This window comes from Erigeron canadensis, chromosome 2 (assembly GCF_010389155.1).
Source record: "Erigeron canadensis isolate Cc75 chromosome 2, C_canadensis_v1, whole genome shotgun sequence".
NCBI classification, from domain to species: Eukaryota; Viridiplantae; Streptophyta; class Magnoliopsida; order Asterales; family Asteraceae; genus Erigeron; species Erigeron canadensis.
The window spans coordinates 7439253-7463133 of NC_057762.1; the positions used below are offsets into that span (position 1 = coordinate 7439253).

The window sequence follows — 23881 nt, forward strand, 5'->3', positions numbered from 1 at the left end:
GTTAATTTGTTAAATAAATAGTAATTTTATTTTATATTAGTACATATCTTTAAAAATTTAATTAGGTATCTATAATTATTTTAGGTAAATAAAAATTAGATTTGTATATTTACTCTAATAAGTTAAGAGGGACACGTGTCGTTTAGATATCGTAACACGTGTTGATTTTAAAGGATGCTTGAATCCTGTTTTAGTTTATATAAAGAGTATTATTTATTATTTAACTTTAACTAAAAAGACACATGTCGTTTAATTACAATCTTGTTTTAGTTTATTTGTAGATTTTAATAAGATTTCGATGAGATGCTAAAATAGAATAGAATAACATTAACTATCTTTTATTATACTAAAGCACAGTTGCTCTAATAACTTATCGACCAATCATAGCTCTTGATTTTTTAATGTTGACTATTGTTTTTTATTTTGACTTTAATTTACACTTTTTGCTTTTCCATCAAATATTTACACTTTCTACCCAATAATTTTAATATAATAAATAAATAATAATAGCTAATATATATCTAATAAAATAATATCTAATATTTATCCAATATAATAATAACTAATATATACCAATGGAGTTGGTGGCCCATTGGTAAGGTCTTTGACCTTGGGAGGATCCACCTGGGTTCAAGTCCCACTTCATTCATTTTGTAAAGGTGGATTAGTAGGGGTTTTTCGAGAGTCCTGATTTTTCAGGCATACGTGTAATTTAGGAGTAGCAATAGAATAGAATGTCGTTCCAAAAAAAATAATGATAACTAATATATATTTAACTAAATAATAACAAATATATACCCAATAGTATGTTCTATCATATAAACATAAAACTAAGTAATTAAATCTAAATAAAGTTTAATGTAAATATGTAACACCCCGCCTTACCAAAACACAATATTGTCCGCAGGCTCACAACTTTGTTTCTGGTTGCTCAGGCAAACTTCCCAGAAGGGTCACCCTATATGACATTACTGCAGCCCAAGCACATTTAACTGTGGAGTTCTCCCCTCTCATCCACAGCCAATGCGCCCAAAATGCGTTGTGTTATGTAAGGCCAATGATGTCACTTATATCCATGATTCCCCTTGTATGTTAAGATATATATACATCTTAATATACAAGGGGGATATACATCTTAACGTACAAGGGGGATCCTGGATATAAGTGATATCATTGGCCTTACATACCACAACACGTTATACATCTTAACATACAAGGGGGATCCTGGATATAAGTGACATCATTGGCCTTACATAACACAACGCGTTTTGGGCGCATTGGTTGTGGATGAGAGGAGAACTCCACAGTTAAGTGCGATTGGGCCGCAGTAATGTCATATGGGTGACCCTTCTGGAAAGTTTGCCCGAGCAACCAGAAACAAAGTTGTGAGCCTGCGGGCAAAGCGGACAATATTGTGTTTTGGTAAGGCGGGGTGTTACGAGTGGTATCAGAGCAACCCTTGGGATTGTTAGGAGTGTATGGCGCACTTGCATGACTCAACGAGGACGTTGAGTTGTGTTGAGAGGGTGTGAAAGTATACATCTTAACATACAAGGGGAATCCTGAATCTAAGTGACATCATTGGCCTTACATAACAACGCGTTTTAGGCGTATTGGTTATGGATGATAGGAGAACTCCACAGTTAAGCGTGCTCGGGCGGCAGCAATGCCTTATGGGTGACCCTTTTGGGAAGTTTGCCCGAGCAACCAGAAACAAAGTCGTGAGCCTGCGGGCAAAGCGGACAATATTGTGTTGTGGTAAGGCGAAGTGTTACAAAATATATTAAGATTTAAGAGTAATTGCACTATCATTTTTTATTGAAGTGAAATAAAACAAATAAAATGATAGTGATCTATTATGTTTTTTAATGTTCAAATATCGCTAAGTATCTCACAATTTACAACTTTGATGGGCATATTATATTTTGTAATATTCAAATATCACAAAGCATGTTACAGTAAACAACTTCAATGAACATATTTTTAAAAATTATTTGAATATAAAACACAAAGTGTTGATATGTAGATTAATTTTTTACTACTCAATATAGTATATTAAATTTCAAACTATAATAAATTAACTCTAATGTTGATAAAGCCATAAGTCTGTGTATTAGACACGGACCTAAAATCTAGCTAGTATACTACGTACTAATACGCCATAATGTCCACGAAACTAACATTCTTACATTTAGAAGGACAACCACATAGTAAACAAACAAACGATCAAATTGAACACATGTCGATGTATTTATAAAGACCACCACTATATAAAGAATACCGGTTCTACCATTATCTTGAACTTAAAGATAGCCATTTTGAGCCTGGGCCATATATCAACCACATTTTTCGTACCAAAATGCCTCATGGTTGTTTCGCACCGTTATGGGTTTCAGTTTTATAAATTAATTAATCCCTTAAATTTGATTCGAAGAATATCAAGATATTATTAGAAAGGGAATATAATCTTATACCTATTGGGGGTGGGTTTTGTGGGGTGTGGCTGGTCGGATATATTGTTTATCATGATTATGATGTTTTGTTATTTATATAGTCTAATATCTCATTGAGATTTTAGATGAAACAGTCCATATCAAATAATTCTAAGCATTTTGTCTTCTTACTATGAAATCTTCAAGATACACATATTTTCCCAACTTGATTGATATCATAACCATTATTATGCATAAAAATCAATTAATATTATAATATTTATTATATATATCATAACCATTATTATGCATAAAAATCAATTAGTATTATAATATTTATTATATATGAATATTCGCTTCCATATTTATATAATTGTATTCTAGATTGTTTTTTCAAAGCCTATAATAACTAGCCTATATTGTAACCTTATGTATCTTTCATTAAGAGAATCTTATTCTCTCCCACTATTCTCTCTCAATCTTATACGAGTAATACACGATAGCCTCTGTAACCCTAAAAATATTAATTCGACCGAATAAAGAATTCAATAATAGTTCAAACATTCGGCCGACATCTTGAGGTATACTTTATCTTTTCATTCTTAAAACATCAATTGTTTCATGAGGTATACTTTATCTTTTCATTCTTAAAACATTAATTGTTTCATGATTTCAAGAATGACATAAAACAAAGTTTATTTTTTTTTAACAATTAATCAAAGTTTTTTTTTCCCCAGTAATGTAAACTAGAATTTTTTTAAGATGTAAATTTGTCTTTCTAACATCTTTTACTTCTTTACTTTAAATTATATTATCCTTGTTAAAAATAAATCATGTGAACATGAATCGATTAATGTTTGAGCTCCATTATTCTTATCCTATCTAAACACTCTTATTTATTTTAGTATTCGACGTGCTTTTATCATATTACTGTACTATCATGTTTATAATTATCGTGTAAACATAATCGCAATTATGTTTTAAAGAACTTATCGTTCTTCAATTATTAAGATTGCTTAAAGCAATTTATGTATTCATAACATAAGTTATGCAATAAAAAGAACTAATTGTTCTTTTGTTATTCATTAAGGTGAATCATAACTATGGTTATGTAAAAAAAAACTTCAAGGTTTCATCATTAATTGATTTTGTCCTTATTCACTAAGGTGAGGTTATGCATAAGAAACTTTAAGGTTTCATCACTAATTATTTTTTTGTTATTCACTAAGGTGAATCATAACTATGGTTATGCAATAAGAAACTCAAAGGCTTCCTCTTTTGGATTGAATCAATAATAACATAACTAAAGTTATGTTTGAAGAGCATGAATTTTGACATTATTTTGCTACCCTTTGAATATGAATTCAAAGCATAAATAATTGTAGCTTGAATTCATTATTAGTTAATAAACGATGGTTTATTATGCAACAACTACAATTGACTAGATATTGTCTTTATTTGTAGTTATAATGGCGCTCTCATATGCTCGCTACAAATGGTTGCACCTTAGGTTGCAAGATTTCAAAAGTGTAAGCGAGTAGGATTCAACTATGTTTAGCATCACATCTGAATTGAAATTGTATGGAGAAAAAGTCACAGATGCTGATATGCTAGAAAAAACACTCTCGACTTTTCATGTTTCAAATCTGCTTCTTCAGCAGCAATATCAAGAATGTGCTTTTAATACATATTATGAGCTCAAATCTGCTCTTCTTCTTGCTGAACAAAATAATGAGCTTTTGTTAAAAACCCATCAGTCGCGTCATACTAGCTCTAATGATAATGGTCGTAAAGGTGGTCATGCTAATAGTTGGCGACCTGATGGTGAAAGCTCTAAAGTCAAGGATTTTCTCAATGATGATTCAATTCCAAATGAAAATCTTGATCTCAATTCCATTGAACATGACCCAAAAATGGGAGTTTACTGTGATGTTGCTAATTTCTTCAATGACATTGAAGAGGAAGAATTGGTTTATACGCAAACTCTAAGAATTAGTTTTAAAAAAAAACCGTGTTGCAGAGTTTTTACTTCATAATAAATGGTGTATGGTGTCTAGTTTATTTTGTTTTCTAGTTTCGGAAGATTGAGGTTTTTGTTCGTCATTAATAAAGTGCGTTTATTAGTTAAGTGTTCGTCATTAATAGTTTTTCTTCTTTTTCAACCGTTTAAGTGCTTCAAATCAAAGACACTAATAACTAAAGATATAATTTCTTAGATAATCAAAGTTTGTATAACAAAAACTTTTCGGATGATAGTCTGATCGACTATGTCAAGAGTAATACGTAATGTGCAAGTATTTGAACTGTTTTGATAATCATCAGTAAATGGTATTTATAAGTAATATCATTTAATAGTTAATATTTTAGTTCTAATAATTATTTTTTATGTCCAGTGCATGATAAATTGATCAACAAAGCAAATTTGAGTTATTTGAACTTATATAATTTACTTGGTTTTAAGAATCTTATAAAACTACAATATTTGTTTAATACGAAAATATCTGATCAAGTTCGTTATTGCTTTAAAATCTATATTCATGTCCTAAGTTCAGTTTTATCTTTATTAAATCTTTATTTTGATTTAATACATATAGAGGGTATATATTTTTAAATCACTTATATATGTTTATTGTTATGATTAAGTATATGAATAACGCTAAGACAAATGGTGAAAATGAATGTCTCGTTGATGGCGTAACAACAAATTCTATACTGAAAAATAAAAAATATTTTTATAAGTTGCATATTGCAAAAGCTAATGTTAGCACAATTCCTGGGACTAGTAACATGATTGCAAAAGCTAATGTTAGACAAATGTCATTGAATATTTTTTGATCACATCTACTAAAAATGGCTATAAATCAATAGTGGAAAAATTGAAAGGCTTATCTTCTGGCTTATATTCTACATGTATAAGCGAACTAGAAATTAATATGGCCTCCAGCAAAAGGCTAGCAAATCCAAAATTATTTGTCTTATGGCATGATAGATTGGGACATCGTGGCAATACAATGATGTCAAGAATTATTCAATATTCTAATGGCCATCCACTAAAAGATATTAAGATCCTACTAGCAAAAGATTTATCATGTAAGGCTTGTTCTCTTGAAAAATTGATAATTAGGCCCTCTACATGCAAAGTTGAAAATGAATCTCCGCAATTTTTGGAACGTATCCAAGGAGATATTTGTGGGCCTATTGCCCCTCCATGTGGACCATATCGATATTATATGGTACTAATTGATGCATCAACTCGATGGTCACATGTTTGCTTGTTATCAACAAGAAACGTTGCATTTGCTAAATTATTGGCGCAAATAATTAAATTGAGGGCACATTTTCCTGATCATCGTATCAGGAATATAAGGCTTGATAATGCAGCAGAATTTACATCCCAATCTTTTAATGATTATTGTATGTCAATTGGGATAAATGTGGAGCATTCGGTTGCACATGTGCATACGCAAAATGGTCTTGCTGAATCATTCATTAAAAGATTGTAGTTAATTGCAAGACCACTTATTATGAAATCTAATCTCCCATCATCTGCATGGGGACATGCTATTTTACATGTTACATCGTTGGTTAGATTAAGACCAACTGCATATCACAAGTATTCTTCACTACAACTGGTTTCCGGAAGAGAACCAAGTTTTTCTCATCTAAAAGTCTTTAGTTGTGCTGATTATGTGCCAATATCTCCTCCACAATGTACAAAGATGGGACCACAAAGATCTTTGGGAATATATATTGATTTTCAATCTCCATCAATTATCAAGTATATGGAACCATTAACTGGAGATGTTTTTACAGCATGCTTTGCTGATTGTCATTTTGATGAAACAACATTCCCAAAGTTACGGGGAGCAAAAGAAAAACCTGAAAAAGAAGGTTTAACATGGAATGCCACATCCATATCATATCTTGACCCTCGAAACGGGCAAAGTGAACTTGAAGTTCAAAAGATTATTCAATTAGAAAGAATAGCAAATGAATTGCCGGATGCATTCACTGATGCAAAACGAGTTACTAAATCACATATACCGGCTATAAATGCTCCTGCCCGAATTGATATTCTGAAAAACTCGGATGAGTCCATTATTGTAACATCCCGAACTTTTAGTTAACGGTTGACTTGAGTCGTTAAGTCAACACAACGTGTCCGTTAAGTTTCTAAGAGATTTAATGTTTATGTGTGATTAATGTGCATTATGTGTAAGGTTTTAAAGCCTTATTAATTCATGTGTTAATGTGTTTAAGATGATTAAATGTGATTAAAGTGTTAGTAAGTATTCCCGTTAAGTCATTTAAGCCTTAGATGTGAAGATGTAAAGTTGAGGGGCTTAAGTGTAAGCTTTAGAAAGGTTGGTCCAGCTGATTAGGGTTCCTTTAGCTCTAATCATAAACAAAAATATCAGTTGTTGGCCTCTCCAAACTATCCCCCTCCTCTCCATTCGATTCCTTTGCAAAAGCCTTCATACGTTTTCGGGTGTGTTGATCAAGCCTTTTGCATCCTTTTTGTAATCTACAGGTAAAATAGGTAATATTCTCCTTGAAATATGATCTTATGAGTCATAGATGAGTATTCAATCCAGGCCATGGGGTTTGGGTTGGGTTAATTGATTAAACGGTTACCGATTTCATGTTATTCGGGTGATTCAATGATTGATTTATGTGGTGAATGATTCAAGGATTAATTGGTATTTTCAATGAGTGATTTTGGTCTTATTTTAAGAGTATTTGATGTTCATAAGACTTGGAGATGTGTTAAAGTCGTTTGGAATGTGTTTGGTTAGGTTTTGGGGTTGTTTTTCACGACTGGTCATCGTAACTCCCGTTATGGTTGTGTAACTCCCGTTACCTGGGTAACTGCGATAACACCCCCACTGTAATTCACGTTACAAATTTTCATAATTCCCGTTAGGTGCTTAACTCCCGTTACAAATATTCGTAACTCCCGTTTGGGACTGATTTTGTTAACATTTATAAACGACCATAACTTTTGAACCGTAACTCCGATTTTGACAAATAAGCTATCCACAGAACCGTGAGAGAGTCTACTTTCTAATGGTTATGATTTTAAAAGATGATGATGATTTCAAGTGTTCAGAAAGGTTAAATTAGTGAGTGAATGTCGAGTTTTGTCGAGTTATGTAAGTTCTAAAGCATTAATCGAACCTCCAATGCATCAAGTCTTGTCGTGGGTCATGTTTATAGGTATCGAGACCTGAGTTATGACCATAAGTAAGTGGGTATTTTATTAGCTCATTATGTCGTTTAATGATTATAGGTAGTCGGAATACTTGCAAAGCTCGGTAACTTACGTTATCAATTCTTGTGCACTCCATTGAGGTAAGATACACTACTTTGACACGCTGAGGGTTCAACAAAAACATAGTTTTCATATAATAACTTCCCCTAATGATATCTTGGTTGCTTATGGGTATTCGAGATTATACGGGAGGTGATATGGGCTATGTATATGCATATTGAAGCCTGAAATGCTACCCCAAAGATATGTGACTTTATGATATGATATGAAATGTTTTGAGTTATTATGAAATGATATATGATATGAGATGATAAATGATATGCAATGTTGTAATGATATACGATATGCAATGGTATATGATGATGTACGTGATGTAACAATGTATGCGATGTAATGATATGCTATGAAATGTTATGTAACATCTTGAGATGAATTGAAATGTGTTATATGTTGATGATATGTGAAATGTGCATGATTACATGGCTTGATCATCTAGTTCACTAGACTTATTAAGTTGTCATGACACGTGCACGTTTAAGGGCCCAAACATAAAAGATGATATGTGATGATGTTTAGGTAACGTGGACACCTAAACTATATGTGATGAAAACCGAGCTCGTATATGATATGAAAGTGTTAAGCTTAACCCGTACTTGCCCTTGCCCGGTGAGTGCGTATATGGTTGCTTGGGTGGCTCCTTGCAACGTAATTACGTGGTTTGAGTATCCCTGGGTGGAGTGATTACCCACCAATGTCTTTGAACATACGGACTACTCCTTGATTGGCTTGCCATTCCTTAACGACATTGATGGACCGCTGAAAAGCTTATCTATCCAGTCGGGTGTGAGGTTTCCTGTTAGGTCCTATGACCGCCTACACACAAACTTACACCTTATATGTGATGAGTGACTTATGTCACGCCTAATGTAAGTGACTTATGTCACGCCTAATGTAAGTGACTTGTGTCACACTATACGATGATGCTTATATGAAATATGTGAAGTAAAAGATGACTAGGCACATCTAGGGTGATCCAACCTATTATGATGATGTTTAATGCGATGATATGTTGTGGATGATGTGATGCTTGATGTTATATGTGCCTTAATGATTTAATACGACTTTTATATAATGTTTTCAATGGACAAACGTTTTATAACTTATGTGTTATCTTACTTAGCTAATTCGTTAGCTAACACTTGCTCTTTTAAAATGTGTTGTTCCCTCAGGTCCAACATTAGTGAGCAGGTAGATGTGAGAAGACGTGAGGCATGGGTAGATGATCTTGAAGCTGGCTATAGTTTACCCATAGTGGTTGCTCGCTTTAGACATTTGCCTTATGTTTAGATAAAAAAAAGAATTGTATTGATAATGTAGTCGGTTGTTTGATGTTGGGCAACTGATGGGTTTCCATTTATACTTATTTTTATGATATGGCTAGTAACACCATTTATAAATAAACCAAACAGATTTTGCTGGTTTGGACTTTTAAAGTTTACTTCCGCTTTCTTTTAACGACGTTAAGCGAAAGTTTTTGGAAATCTATGTTTTTAAAGGACGGGTGTTACAATTATACGTAGAAAACGTGGACAACCAATTGGATCCAAGCATACAAATCTACGGAAAAAGAAAGAACAAAATAATATGATTGGCAAAATCGTGGAAAAGGTAAATCTTATGCCAAAAGAAGTGGATAATATCCCAAAAGAAAATGATGATTCCACTGTTGATGTGGATGGATTTTTAGAAACCCATGTACCTAATGATGAGATCTCAATTAATTATGTACAAAATGGTACATCATGGGATAGAAATAAAACACGTGTTGATGAAATTTTTGCATATGCTATAGCAAGTGATGTGGTAAATGATGAAATCACTGTTCCCAGATCTATCAAAGAATGTCGACAAAGTAAAGATTGGGAAAAATGGAAATAAGCTATTCAAGCAGAGCTAGATTCGCTTGAAAAACGTCAAGTGTTTGGCTCTATGGTTTTAACCCCCCCAAATGTTAAGCCGGTTGGCTATAAGTGGGGTATTTGTGATAAAAAGAAATGAGAAAAATGAAATTATTAGATATAAAGCAAGACTTGTGGCACAAGGATTTTCTCAAATGCCGAGTGTTGATTATGAAGAAACATATTCACCCGTTGTGGATGCTTCTACACTAAGATTCTTAATTGGTCTTGCAAATATGGAAAAACTCCAAATGCGCGTCATATATGTTGTTACGACATATTCATATGGATCACTTGATAGTTATATTTACATGAAAGTTCTTGAAGGACTAAAGATGCCTGAGGCATGTCAATCAAAACCCCGTGAGATGTTTTCTATAAAATTACAACGATCTTTATATGGATTAAAACAATCAGGACGAATGTGGTATAATCGCCTGAGTGAATATATTCTGAAAGAATGATACAAGACTAATCCTATTAGTCCTTGTGTTGTTATTAAAAGATCGCAAGGGGGTTTTGCAATTGTTGCAGTATATGTTGATGATCTAAACATTATTGGAACTCCAGAAGAGATTGAAAATATTGCAAAGTTGTTGAAAAATGAATTTGAAATGAAAGACCTTGGCATAACCAAATTTTGTCTTGGATTGCAAATTGAGCATTTTCATAATGGAATTTTTGTCCATCAATCAAACTATGTAGAGAAAATGTTAACAAATTTTAATATGGACAAAGCTCATCCATTAACGTCGCCAATGGTCGTTAGATCACTTAATCGGGAAGATGATCCATTTCGTCCCAAAGAACGTGATGAGAAGTTCTTGGTTCAGAAATACCGTATCTAAGCGCAATTGGAGCTTTGATGTATCTTGCTAATAATACACGTCCGGATATTGCATTTTTTGTAAATGTATTAGCAAGACATAGTTCGATGCCAATATGAAGACATTGGAATGGAATCAAGCATATATTTCGTTATCTCTGTGGCACACGTAATATGGGATTATTTTATCAGAAGAATTCAAAGTCAAAGCTGGTCGGATATGCTGATGCTGGATATTTGTCAGACCAACACAAAGCAAAGTCACAAACAGGTTATGTTTTCACATATGGTGACACGACAATTTCTTGGAGATCGACCAAGCAAACACTTACGGTTACATCATCAAACCATGCTGAACTTATTGCGATATATGAAGCCAGTCAAGAATGTGTATGGTTAAGGTCAATGATTCAATATATTCAAGAAGAATGCGGTCTCCAGTCAATCAAGGATATTCCAACTGTTTTGTAAGAAGATAATGTTGCATGTATTGCTCGAATCAAAGAAGGATATATTAAAGGAGATAGAACAAAGCACATTTCACTGAAGTTTTTCTCAACACATGATCTTCAAAAGGATGGCATGATTGATATTTGTCAAATTAGATCAAGCGAGAACTTGGCGGACTTGTTCACAAAATCTTTAGCACCAAAAGTTTTTGAGCCACTTACATACAAGATTGGAATGCGACGACTGAAGAATATATATTAAATTGAGGGGGAGTATTATACGCGATGCACTCTTTTTCCCTTTACCGAGTTTTTATCTCACTGGGTTTTTCTTGGTAAGGTTTTTAATGAGGCAGCAAACATTATTTTTGCGTATAATTAATAGTGTGAATATCCAAGGGGAAGTATTATAATATTTATTATATATGGATATTTACTTTCATATTTATGTAATTGTATTCTAGAATGTATCTCTCATTAATAGAATCTCATTCTCTCCCCACTATTCTCTCTCAATCTTATAATAATTAGAATTTTTTTTTTTCTTTTTAGATTTTAACATAGTGATAAAACACCAAAACCAGATAATTCTTGATTAAAATCAAAATTTGGTACTAAAAATCATTCGTGAAAAAATTATTAACATTTTCCTTGTTATGTAACTTTGTGATACCGAAATAGCATGGCACAACTTATCGCACGACGAATCATGATGGACATCTTCCCAGATCAAATTTTCGGTCCATCAATTGTATGCTCATTGATTTCTATTGGTTTTTCGGTTCAAGGATGAATGGCATAAAAAGCGAGAAGAAAAAGTTTATTGTTTACTACATTGTATATTATATCTCATTTTTCTAACAATTAATTGAAATTATGTTTACAATGAATGTTGAACTCGCAACCAAGAGGTCGTAGGGAGTTTATTACAGCACCTCTAGACCAAAAAAATGTTCATCATCTCATTTTTGTTTGCACCGCTTCAAGCAACTGGGCTGGATTTAACCTTAACAAATAAGAGTTTATATTTTAATTGGGCCTATATCTCATATTAAGGTATGAGCCACAAGCCCACAACCCACTAAAATGACCCAAAAAGCCTAGTGCTCAGCTTAGTCCATTTAATTGTTCTGCTTGTATCGTTTAATTTTATTAAGAGACGTAATTATAATTTATACTAGTAATATATTATATGTAAATATAACATTTTAACAATCTTGATGGATATGGAAATTTAATTATTAGCTTAGAAGAAGCTAGTTAACACTAACTAATTAATTTTTCGTTTGGAAAAAAAAATTGTTAATAGTTAACACAAATACACTAATTTATTCTGAAGTTTCTAAAAATGTTTGTTTAGAAGGTAGGCTAGTCAACATAAGTCGCTTTTAGTATGCGAATGTCTTTTTGCATTTCAACATTTTCAACTTTTAACTTTTAGCTCAATATAGATATAGATATATCATATATATATATGTTTTTTCGGGACAACATTGAAATTACTAATAACTTTAACAAGATAGCGAAGTAAAATCACATCATATAAGTAAGGACTAAGGGGCCATTTTTTTTTTAGTCATTAAGTACTGAATGTATTAAGTAATTGAATATATAAATAATGATTGAATGTATTAAGTAAAAAATAGGTAATTGACGGTTATTTTTGTTTATTAAATCCAAAAAAGAACATAAAATTTGACTGAATGCATTAAGTTTTTAATTACTAAGTATATTAAATAAAAAAAACGTACATAAGGTACCCAAGTAAAATTAGACCGACCATATATTCAACTAGTTGCAAATTGCCGGTTAACACTTTCCATTAATGCATGATACTTTTTAGCCATATATAGAAAGTGATCAAATATATAAACATATAACGTGCAGATTATAATTTGGTATCCAAACAATTGGAATTAAACATAGCATCCCATATGGGTAAGTTAAGTACTTGTAACGACCATGATTTTATCCTACTAAAAGAAAGAAAAAAAAATTGATAGTGACAAATTTGAATTGGATATGTTACACGGGTTTTATCATTTGAAAAACTAAAATTTTTGTAAAAACTAGAAAACTGACCAAAAACATATTGTGATCTTAATTTAACACAATGTGTTTTTAATATGTTTTTCAAAAACACATTGTGTTAAGTTTATATCACAGTGTGTTTAAACAATATTCTGATTTACAACACTATCAAAAACATACTGTGATTTCAAACTTAACATAACGTATTTTAAATTACACAATAAAATCACATTGTGTTTTATAAAAACACATTGTGTTAAATTCAAGTCATAATGTGTTTTGGCCAGTTTTCTAGTTTTCACAGAAAATTTAGTTTTCAGATAAACATTTCACTATGTCACACTTGCATGATAATTTTACTATGGTATTCTTTTCATCTCAATTTAAATGTTCAAATTTGACTTATTGAGTATTTCTTCTCTAACTTTAACCGTAAGTTAATTTTTGTTTTCCGTTTTTGACCGTAAGTATTTTGTTTTCCGTTTTTGACCGTAAGTATTTTGTTTGTATCATATAATACCTGTTGAAAGTTATATCAATGAAAAATACACATCCAAAGCTCAATCCATTCATATATTTTACATTAATTATTGTATAACACACAAAACAATCTACCGTCAAAGTTGCGAATTGGGTTATATTGTGCTAGTCAGATGATAAGGATCACCATTTACGTATAAATCTTGCTTGTGATATGTCTTAGAAGCCTTCCTAACCAAGAAAGTGTTGAGTCGCTTTCAACTAACACAACATTTTATTTGAGTTTTTATTTTAAAAGTTAAATCAACATTATTTTTTTTAATCCCTCACTCCCAATCAAACAACCAGCCCCATTTAATTTTACATCATAACTCCTCCGCCACTGTTAATCGATACGATATATATTATTAAGTGTAGAATGAAGATGCAGAGAAAAGGGGTTTGCTTATTGGAAACTTTATTAAGTATAGTTTGATGTTGACGCTTTCAAAGAGATAATTGATTTAAAATTAATGCACTTATAATATAAAATGTTTCTTAAGAGAATTAGAATAATATTGTCAAGTGAAGTTGTGAGTGGCATCAATTCACATTGATAATCATATTATCTACTTCTAATATTAAATTATGAAGATGAAGATTTAAAATTTAAGTAGACCGTTTATTAAGTAAAAAAGATTCTTGAGCTGGAAAAATATCGAATTAAAAACAAGTTTAGCAGGTAATACCGTAATATTTTTAAACTAAGTCAATTTGTACGCTGAGGTTTAATGCCAACTTGACTATGTAGTAGTTAGACTTTCTTTTATTTTATTTTTATTTTCTTTGTAAACTATATATGTAATACTAGTCCTAATACTCGTATGATGTATGATAGTTATATAGATTGTATGCTAAAAAAATTCGAATATGTCACATACATGATTCGTATGTATAAATAAATTGTGGTTAAAGTAAACCGATGATCAAGACTAAATTATAATAAACAGTAATGATAACTATTTTGTTGTAATAGGGTCAGTAATTAACTTGAAAAAGATAAAAGATATATATATATATATATAGAGAGAGAGAGATCAAATAAGAAGGTGTGTTAAGGAGATAAGAGAGAGAAGGTTATATTAACCAATCAAAGTGTGACACGTCGTTTTTAAAAAAAAATTGCGCGGTGGCATTTTTGTAAATAAATCAAACTTTTAGTCAGCATGGGTTCTCGGTCAGCTTGGGTTTTGGGTCAGCTTGGGTGGTCAGCTTGGGTGGTCAGCTTGGTTGGTCAGCTTGGGTCAGTTTGGTCAGCCCGGGTTCTGGGTCAGCTTGGTTGGTCAGCTTGGTCAACCCTAAGCTAACCCAACCCAACCCCAAGCTGACCCAACCCAACCCCAACGTGACCCAAGTTGACCCAAAACCCATAATCTACATTTGTGTAGATTATGTGTAAATTGTGTCAAGCTAACCCAACCCCAAGCTGACCCAACCTGACGAGACCCCAAGCTGACCCAACCTGACCTAGAACCCAAGCTGATGCAACCTGACACAGACCCGAAGCTGACCCAACGTGACCCAAGCTGACCCAAAACCCATAATCTACATTTGCGTAGATTATGTGTAAATTGTGTCAAGCTAACCCAACCCCAAGCTGACCCAACCTGATCAGACCCTAAGCTGACCCAACCTGACCCAAGCTGACCCAACCCAAAACCTAAGCTGACCTAACACCCATAATCTACATTTGTGTAAATTAATCAACATTTGTTTAGATTATGTGTAAATTGTGTCAAGCTAACCCAACCTGACCAGACCCCAAGCTAACCCAAGCTGACCCAACCCAGAACCCAAGCTGACCCAAAATCCATAATCTACATTTGTGTAGATTGTGTGTCAAGCTGACCCAACCCTGACCCAAACACCAAACTGACCCAACCCCAAGCTGACCTAACTTGACCTGACCCCAAGCTGATCCAAACTGACCCAGACCCAACCCCAAGCTGACCCAACCTCACCAGACCCCAAACTGACCCAAACTCACCCAAACCATAAGCTGACCCAACCTGATCAAGCTAACCCAAACTAAGCTGATCCAACTCAGGCTGACCCAACCCAAGCTGACCCAACCCGCTGAGAGTTGAAGCTGACCAAGCTTCACAAAACTTTAAATTATTTACGAAATTGCCACCGCGCTTTTTTTTAATTAGACACATGTCGCGTTCTGATTGGTCAATAAGACCTTCTCTCCTTAACACCCCTTCTTCCAGGATCCTCACCTTGTATATATATATATATAAGACCAACTTGAATTTACTTTTAACAAATATAAGGTCTTCGGGACAAAAAAGAATAATTAGTGAAAAGTGAAGGAAATACCTTGTAATATTTGTAGTTGAGTTCTCGAATGAAATAAGCTCAAAAGTTTAATTCGAAAGTATAAAAATTATATTTATGGTTTATCAGAAATCACTTAGGATAAAAAAAATTGTAATTATAGAGTTTGTATCAGAATTTAATAAAGAAGGTAAACGAAATAGAATTGTGGAAGATTTACTTTTGGAAACAAAATTGGATTCGTAGAGCATAAGATCATTACAAATACCTATTTATTTATCTATTAAATAAGTTAGTTTAAAAAGTAGGGTTAAAACACTTGTCGTTTTAATATAATGTTACATGTCGATCAAAAAAGGTTACAATTCTGTTTTAGTTTATTGGTATATGGTTTTAGGTAAAATAAAACAAGTATTAAAGTAAAACATATAAAATAATAGGTTTCTTTCCACTGAAAATCATCATGCATCATGAAAATCATCGTGCAGCAATTTGCTTCGTGAATCTCCATGCATTAATTTAACTATGATTAAAGTGTCAAGATCTTGTCCTATGTATATTACGTTAATATTTGTTTTAAAATACGCAACCCCATGATAATATAAATGTAACATCCTAAACTTTTCTATCATTGCTTTGACTTTGACCGTTAGTTGTCTTTGACACCGCTAGTTCCTTAAATGCTTAAGTAATTAACTGTTGATCTTTGAATGATAAATGTAATATTTGAACTACTTACTAATGGTCATAAGATGTTATTATAGTTGTCGGATAGTAATTAAGGTGCTCCATCGGTCGTTTGAGTTCCCGGTTCGTTAGTTTAAGCCTTAACGTTCGTTAGATTTAAGTTAAGGGCACTTTGGTAATTGTGAAAGGGAGTGAACGGTTTTTAGGGGGATTAGGCAGCCCTAAACCCTAAATATTTCCAGAATTAAGTGTGTGTAATTGAAGGTGTGCCTCCCTTTGCCTTCCTTGCTCAATTCCTTTGATTACGGGTTGAATCGGAGTGATTAAACACTTGTATATCGAATCTCTAATCATCTTTAAGGTAAGAATGGTAATACCTACTGATTTTTGGTTATATTCATCTATTCAATTCGTTCATATATGGTCTTGATCAATTGAATACGTTTTATAGATAGAATCGGTGATTTCACGTCGTTCAGTAACCCTTATTTCGATCAATTGAGGTTTAGTGATTTCCTACAGGTATGAACGTGATATTAATGATTTTTTGATGATATTATGTATTTCATACGAGTGTCACATCTGATCTTGAGGTTTGATTTGGATTCGATTGCGTTTGTGAGTCAATTTAGTAAAATGAGTATAATGAATCCATGAAGCAATTGATGATTTGATAATGATAAGTAAGTCTTAATTTGGTGTGTATGAACTGTAAAGGTCATGATGGCTTGACATGGATGTTTGATGGTGGAAATCGTTTGCAAAACAAAGGGTTATTAGGTCTGAAAACTCAGTCATATTGTAAAAATCATATCTTCTTTATATGAGCGAATTAGGAGATAAATCTTACTTTTCTGAAAACCTATATATGTCCCCTAAATTCTATATGAACAAAGTTTCCTATGATTTTTCCCAGAGATATGCGAAACGTGTCGATTTCCAAAAGTGGTCTAATTACAGACGATTTATGTAGACCTATCTTGTAAACGTCATAAATTTTTTCATTAGAGAACTTCAAGAGTCAAACTTTATATTTCTGGAAAGGTCTTTGAATTCCCTACATTTCATAAGAACTAAGTTTTGACTCATTTGGTCGTATAAAGGACAAAAAGTCGCCTGCAAGTGAAGGGTGTGATTCTGAAAACTGAACTCGATGAGATCAGCCTGTAGAAAGGTTTTAAGCGTGTTTAAGTGTCTAGTTGACTTATATATCCATCCTTCTTGTACTATAGGTTGTGGGGAGCACTTGTTAAGCACAATAAACACATTTGTGACTGTTGAGTACTCTGTCGAGGTAAGATATACTACTTTGTCACGCAAATGGTTCAACAAAAACATGGTTTTCATATATTAACTTCCTTAATGATAACTTGTTTGCTTATGGGTATTCGGAGTTATACGGGAGGTGATATGGGCTATGTAAATGACTATTGAAGCCTGAAATGCTACCCCAATGATATGAGAATGTAATGATATGCTATGAAATGTTATGCAATGCTATGAGAATATAATGATATGCTATGAAATGTTATGCAATGATATGAGAAGTAATGATATGCTATGAAATGCCATGTAATGACTTGAGATGAATTGATATGTGATTATATGTTGATGATATGTGAAATGTGCATGAATGTATGGCTTGTTCATCTAGTGCACTAGACTTATTAAGTTGCCATGACACGTGCACGTTTAAGGGCCTAAACGTTAAAGATGAATATGTGATGATGTTTATGTAATATGAACACCTAAACTATATGAGATATGAAATCGAGCTCGTAATTTTAGATGAAAGTGTTAAGCTTAACCCGTACTTGCCCTTGCCCGGCGGGTGCATAGATGTGGTTGTTTGGGTGGCTCCTTGCAACATGCTTTGAGATGTGAAGAGTAATACGGGAGGTCTGACCAGCCCCATTTGTCTTGAACATATGGATTACTCCGGGATTGGCTTGTCATTCCTTAACGACATTGATGTACAGCCGTAAGGTTTGTCCATTTAGTCGGGTGTGACTTATGTCACCCTTACGAGATGTTTATGTTATATGAGATGCGTGACTTATGTCACAATTACAAAGATGTTTAGATGATATATGTGAGATGCGAAAGATGACTAGGCACATTTAGGATGACCCATCCTATATGAAAGATGTGAAATGCAAGATGTGATATGATATATGTGATGACTTGTGATGATATGTGCCTTAAAGATGAAATATGACTTTTCTATAATGTTTTAAATGGACAAATGTTTTATAAACTATGTGTTATCTTACTTAGCTAATTCGTTAGCTAACACTTGCTCTTTTAAAATGTGTTGTTCCCTCAGGTCCAAAAATAGTGAGCATGTAGATGTGAGAAGATGTGAGGCATGGGTAGATTATCTTGAAGCTGACTGTAGTTTACCCATGGTGGTTGTTCGCATTAGACGTTCTTTATGTTTAGATATTTATGATTTTTATTTACTATAATATCGGTTGTTTAATGTTGGACAATCAATGGATTTCCATTTAAACTTGTTTTGATGATATGGCTAGTAACACCATTTAATGAATAAACCAAACATATTTTGCTAGTTTGGACTTTTACAGTTTAATTCCGCATTCTTTGACGCCGTTAGGCGAAAGTTTTTTGAAAATCCTTATTTTTAAACGGCGGGTGTTACAATAAACTACAAGTATTTTTAAATATACTAAAAGACAACTGACCTAACCTTAATTGACCATTCAAAACTCTCAATTTTGCTACATTATCAAATTAAACATGTGACTTAATTGAATATATTAAAATTAAGTTGTGTTATCTAAATAAGTAGATCAGCTATTTCTAAAACTAATTTGGATGGACTATATTCAAATTTCTAATCTCTAATATAAATAAAACAAGATCATGATGACATCATTACTTTTCAAGAAAATCTTATTTGGTATCATTATGTTTTTTTCTTATTAATTATTTTTTTTATCTAACTAAATTATGACATCATCTTTGAATTTTAATTGTGATGAGCAATTTTATACTTTGTGGTGCTAACAATTAAAATTCAAAGATAATGTCATAATTTAGTTAGATAAAAAATAAATAATTAATAAGAAAAAAACATAATGATGCTAAATAAGATTTTCTTAAATCAAATGCGTGCTATATGGACTCGTTATAATGTGGTGCTAAGACATTTACCTACGTACTCTGAATTTTACACCACATTATACCGGATACTTGTATTGTTTATCCGTGCTATATGGACTCGTTAAGTAAAAAATGTTATTGCTACGATCAACTTTATAATGCGAAGCAACCCTTGAGTAACAGGACAATAGTTGTTAATATAATGCAAATATGCTTAAAACTCTAATTATTGAATGTCTTTAAAAGAGGAGGTTGACTATTTAACACTAATAAGAGTTCTTTTGTACCTAAAACTCCATAGTAACTCCTAAGTACTTTAGGAGCTCTCTCCTTTTATCTTGATTTTTTTTTCTTATTATATATTGATAATTATATTTAAAACTCTATATTAAAAATATTTTCCTATTAAAACAAATATTTTTAAATTTTCAAAAATATATATATTGTCCTCAAAACTTTCTCAAAATTATTATGTATATAACCTAAATTGTTATTTATATGTCACATGCGAAATTACCAAATTGCCCCTTAATAAAAATCCATTATGGAAAGAGTTTTATAAATTACCAACTTTGCCCTTAATGAATTAATTTACACCATAAACCCTTTATTTTAATACTTGACACTTTAAGCCCTTATCTTCTAAAACTTTTCACTATCACAATTACATCAAACTACACCACTTGACACCGCCACCACTACCAACAGTACTATCACCGCCACCACTAGATTGTCTTCTACACTACTGCCGCCACATTGCGCGGGTACCATGCTCGCATATAAAAGTTATTTTAAGAACTCTTAAAAAAGTAAAAACTTTTAAGAACCCTTTAAATCAATCATGACCATTAAATTGTTTTATCAACGGCTGGAATCACCAATGTCATTATTGTAATAAGATAGAAGACTTTTAATATAGAATTAAAAACAAAAGGGTATTAAAGGAAGTTAAAAAAAAGAAGAAACCGTCAATTATTTCGGATGGAGTTTGTAACAAACATGCCCTGCTTTAAATTTCAAAAGAGATAACATACTCCTCATTTTCTGGATTTCTAAACTAGTCTAGAATCTAGATATAATCCGATTTCAATATTTATTTTTTCAAATAGAGGAATGGTAGATTTCACGGTATTTTTTTTTTATTTCTTCGAAGATCTTTACATAATGGGATTGTGAAAATCACAATTCTAATATTTTTTCATTTCCTATAACATTCATTATTTATCTTGATGATGATGAAGAATCGAAGAAAATGAAGTTACACATATGCATCTCTCTTACAATTTTATTTTTTTTAAAGATATTATGTTCGTACATAGGTGCATACATATATAATTATAATATAAATAAATTGTTGAATATATGTATGTATGTTGTTTTTTTTTTAAAGATTTTGTGTTTGTTATTTGGTTTTTATTTTATGAGTTTTGTTAATGATAGCCCTTAGGGCTGTCAGTATTAGTTAATTTAATGCATTAAAATTTGTATTTTGTCTTGCGAAAATTCAAGGGACGGTTATTGATATATAAAGTACTATTTTTTATGCATGTAATAAGCTGCTAATGACAACCCTTAAGGCTGTCATTATCATTTTCCTTATTTTATTAGGTATTACAATGTTTTTTCAAAATTTTTATGTTTATTTGTTCATATGTGTATATGTTTCTTCAGTATCACATGTCTGCAAGTGTGATTATATATATGTTCATGCATACTGTGCGAGCATATGTATGCAAGTATTTTGTAGATAAAAAGTAAGTAAGTAACTGCTCAGTGTCGCCTTCTGCGGGTTTTGAGCCCCAATACCTCGACGGTGTATGGGGGAGGTTAAGATGTAGGCAGTCCTTACCTCTACCTAAGTAGAGAGGATGCTTCTAGTTTCTATCTAAATGACAGAAAATGCCCTCCAACCTTTGCATGGAGGTTAAGATGTATGCAAGTATTTTGTAGATGAACATCTAATATATAGTTGGTGATCACATGTGCAGGAAGAGCATTGTGAGCATAAATATGTAGAATTGTAACTTGAGCACAAGTATACAAGTATTTTGTAAAGAATGTTTAATGTGATAATCGTCGATCACATGTGATAATTGTTGATTACACGCCGATCACATGTGATAATTGTTGATCACATGTATACAAGTTGTTTATATGTGCACTATTAAATAAAAAAACAAATATTTATAGATGAAGTTTAACAAACGTAAAAAATTCATGTGTAGTCCTCCAAAAAAAAATTAAGATTACGTTGAATTGATATATATGTACGTGGATTAAAAAGATTAATGTAACTGTGTGGAATAAAAAATTCAAATAAATTGGTATTCTTATAATTATGGAATGTTTCAAAAATCAAACTACTCATAGATATATATTTTGAGACTACCTATTTATCAGATGGACCTTAAAACTAATACCTATTTATCAGATGGATCTTAAAACTAATAGATATATATGTTGTTAGATATCGATTATTATTATAAAAGAAAATTACATTCTAATTTTCCTTCACTTTATAATTTAACTAGTCTTCATGCCCGTCTGATGTACAGATAGTTTTAAAAAATATATATATATATATATATCAAAGGTAAATATAAAAATAATAAATAACAAAATAAGTGAAAATAACAAAACATGAACAAATGTTTTTTAAAAAATAAACCCTTTTATAATTTATAGTAAAGAAAAAGTAATAGGAATAAACTTGATTTGTTTTTTGTTGAGAAATTTACTAAACTTGATTTATTTATTAAAGATAGGAATAAGAGAAATAATATGAATGTGAATGATTAATAAAAATTTAGGTTGTATATATATTTTTAAAATTTAAAAAGATTGTTTTTATAAAAAAAAAAAATTTATGATAAAGTTTTAAATATAATTATTTAATTAATAAGCAAAAAAAAAAATCTAGAAAAAATGAGAGAACTAGATTAATTAGAAAGGATAATTAGGCCTAAGAATATAAATTAAGAGTATCAAGTGTACCCCAACCCCTCTTTTAGTTATAACTAAATTAAACCCACACGTTGTGTGAGATTAACTGAGAACGTAAACTAAAATTAACTGATAATTACATTATTATTCATAGTTTATGATAATATTAAAAATAATCAATTTACAACTGATACAAATAATAAAATTATAATTTACAAATATGTTAAAGTATGACTAATGAAACGTAAATATTCATAAATCATAAAATTCTTTTTCTATGCTCTATATATATTAAATATAATACAAAAAACAATCTCATTGAAAACAATGATCATTATTTACTTATTTTTATTCTTTTGAATGGCGCAATGATAATTATCATTGAATTAATAAAAGGAAAATGATTAATCATCCTAAACAAATAGCCTAAATGTCCTCCTAATCAGTATATAATGCCACATGGAAAAATCAAGGGGGAATGTGAAGAGAGATAATGAGTGGATTACACATGTCAAATAACAACAACAACAATTGTACCCAATCCCTGAGCGGGGTATGGGGGAGGTGAGATGTAGACAGTCTTACTTCTACCCAAAGGTAGAGAGACTGCTTACATAAAGACCTCCGACAAAAAGATGTAAAAGCCATAAAAGGGTAAAGTGTTTATACCTGTCTGTCGAGAACATGATAAAACGGTATACCTGTCAGCAGGGTCCGTCGGATATGCCACCTTAAGAGTAGGGATGGGCAGCAAACGTACGGTGACAAAACCCTTAGCACAGTACCTAAACTCTAGCAAGCATAGTACGCAAATAACAACATAAAATGTAGGAGCATAATACACAAAGCCTTCAGCAAGGATAACCATACCTATACATATAAATTGACTAAAAATTAAGGGGATTAAACTATTTCTAAACAACCTACGGAGCAAAGTACCTTAGGCCGCTAAGGTAAACTAAATCTTAGTCTACTCACAAAAATGCTCACAAAACGACAAAGGAAACCTACACACCTAGTCCTCTAGAGCTGTCTAATGAGTACCCCCGACAACAAAAGAATAAGGAAAAGTAGTAACAAGCGACCTAGATAACTAAAAGCACAGGTTTAATAAAACACATATAATAACAACCAAATAGAACATAGACAAATTTAAAAGTGATTCAGAATAAAACCCAAACCTACCTACATATAAGGAATTAACTAAGAAATCCTAGTGCCAGATGGATCAAAGGAAAAATAACTAGTGGTGCGCAACCTTTGAAACACACTAATTTAACCGCCTTGCTAGACTAAACCTAGTCCTCTCCCAAGCTCCCAAAACCCCTAAACTAGTCCTAGTCCTATAATAAATACTC

At 32.0% G+C, this 23881-nt stretch overlaps 1 long non-coding RNA gene across 1 annotated transcript; it reads left to right on the forward strand.

Annotated features, from left to right (window-relative positions):
- Positions 1-2856: 2856 nt before the first annotated feature.
- On the forward strand, positions 2857-4574 carry LOC122589932. Its single transcript, XR_006322374.1, has 2 exons — positions 2857-3013; positions 3897-4574. It is a non-coding gene; the product is annotated as an uncharacterized LOC122589932 (long non-coding RNA).
- Positions 4575-23881: the final 19307 nt, after the last annotated feature.